At 40.9% G+C, this 2,215-nt stretch overlaps 1 pseudogene; it reads right to left on the bottom strand.

Annotated features, from left to right (window-relative positions):
- Positions 1-1,454: 1,454 nt before the first annotated feature.
- Positions 1,455-1,750, bottom strand: LOC127677534 (protein dpy-30 homolog; annotated as a pseudogene).
- Positions 1,751-2,215: the final 465 nt, after the last annotated feature.

The raw sequence follows: 2,215 nt of genomic DNA, 5'->3' as shown, positions 1-2,215 counted from the left end.
ATGTATGAATATTTTCAGGGCTGACTGTTTGATATTAGAAAACCAATTGGTGTGCTCTTTCCTGGGAAGACTGTTTCTCCTGCTCCCAACATTTCTTAGTTGCCCACCATCCTTTGTGTAGGGTTGAGGCTCTTTTGGGCTTTCCCCACCCACTTTGGCTTCTCTGTTGTTATTGTCCTTGTTCAGCTCAGATTTGGGCAGTCATGTTGGTCAGACCTTGTGAGAGCAACTTTTGGCACTACTAGGATGCACAATCTCACAGCAAACTCCCCAATCCTCTGGCTCTTACAGTCTTTCCACTTCTTGCAGTGTTCCCTGAGCCTTAGACAACAATGTTTTGCAGATATATCCATTGATACTGGGCTCAGTAACTTTGCATATTGATTGGTTGTAGTTTTCTGGAGTGGGCTCCATCTGTTGCAAAGAGATGTTCCCTGGGTAAGGGGTGAAGACACTTATGATGACAAATGTTTAGGTTGTTGTTAGGGATTACACTGTTTAGTAAAATAGTTGTGTAGAGTCTCCTCCTATACCCACGATTTTACTAGCACTGAGTAGTTAGGCAGGTTTCTAGTGTCCTTCTTATTGAGTGGCTCTCAAGTCCAGCTAGAGAACTGTTGGTTACTGTTAGGGTAAGCACACCACTGTTGTACCCTTGGGGTTATTGTGTGATGCTGATAGTTGATGTGATTCAGAGATGCCATGGTTGGGTAAGACTGTTGGTTGCCTCTCTCCTTTAGAAACTTGCATGGTACTTTATGGTACTATGAAATCCAGTTCTCATGGAGGAAGAATTTATGTCAGTTCCAGATGAGTGGTTTCTGAAATCTGTTTCTGAAATGCATGATGTCTTCAGCAATAAGGACTTGCTTTTCACCTCTGGAACAAACAAGGGCAGTAGCAGTAGGATGCATGTCTTGGGAGTCTCTTGGTAAGTCCTGGTCACCAACTCAAAAGAGGGCTTCTCTTGACTGATGTCAGTGTTTTTGTTAGGTGGTCTTTGACTCTTGGAGACACCATTGTAATCCTAGGTGGGGACAATTCATTAAAACTATACATGTACATTTATATATAAAATCATACATGTTACAAGACATAGTTAATGATATAATTTGTTATAGCTTTTCAGATACCTTTATGGTTAATTTACCTTCCTCCTTCTTTCTTATACAGAAATTCTGTTTTTTAAGGGGTGTTTTAATGGCTTATTTCGAACATCTTTTTAAAAACAAACTAAAAGACAATCTGAGAAAAATGTACGATGATACTCATTAAATAATTATGGTGATTAAATCAAACAGGGATATGTGCTTTTCTGCATCTCCAGAAGTGAATCCTGATGGTTTTTAGACTTCCAGAGTGAGGAGGGAAATCACTGCAGATAAAGGTGCCTCATAATCATGTAAATCTTCAGTAGTAATGAAATATTTCCTTCTCTCTTCAAGAAATCAATTTCAATCTTCAAACTGTGCCTTACTTTTTAAAAGATAAGAGGCTAGAAACTCAGTGGGATTTGGTGGTCTTTCCTTTGCAAGCACAGCGAGTCCCTGTAATAAGATAGGCATGGCTGTTTGGTCCAGGCAGGGAAGGGATGGGGAAGGACTGGAGACCCATCTTCTGTTTTGATGACTTTTCTGCATTAATCTTCTCATTTTTTGGCTATCCTCTTAACATTGTCTGTGAGCCCATACTCAGAGAGAGGGTTTTCTGCAATCTGTGTCTGTCCCTCCAGCATCTGCTCTGATTCCATGGCAGACCCTGCAAACCACAACCAACCAGATGCCAGTCAACGTCAATGTTGTCTGTTCCTTTACACAGAAATTCTTAATCTGTTGCTTTTTATTTTGGTGAGACATATTCCTATAGCTTTAATTACTTATCAATTATTCTTAAAATAGGCAGAGTTCTGGATACCCCACAGAAGAGGAGGGAGAAGAATTGTAAGAGCCAGAGGGGTCAAGGACACCAGGAAAACAGGGTCCACAGAATAAACTAAGCAGAGCTCATGGGGGCTCACAGAGACTGAAGTGACAATCCTGGAACTGGTATGGGTCTGCACTGGGTCCTTTGCCTTTATGTTGTAGCTGTTTAGCTTTTGGTTTTTCTAACAGTGGGAGTGGGGGTCTCTCTGATTCTTTTCCCTGATTGTGGAACCCTTTTTCTACTACCAGTCTTGATATGATGGTTCATGCCTAGTCTTACTGTTATATTGTTA

Source organism: Apodemus sylvaticus, chromosome 1 (assembly GCF_947179515.1).
Source record: "Apodemus sylvaticus chromosome 1, mApoSyl1.1, whole genome shotgun sequence".
NCBI lineage: Eukaryota > Metazoa > Chordata > Mammalia > Rodentia > Muridae > Apodemus > Apodemus sylvaticus.
This window is presented reverse-complemented; position numbering and strand designations above follow the sequence as displayed.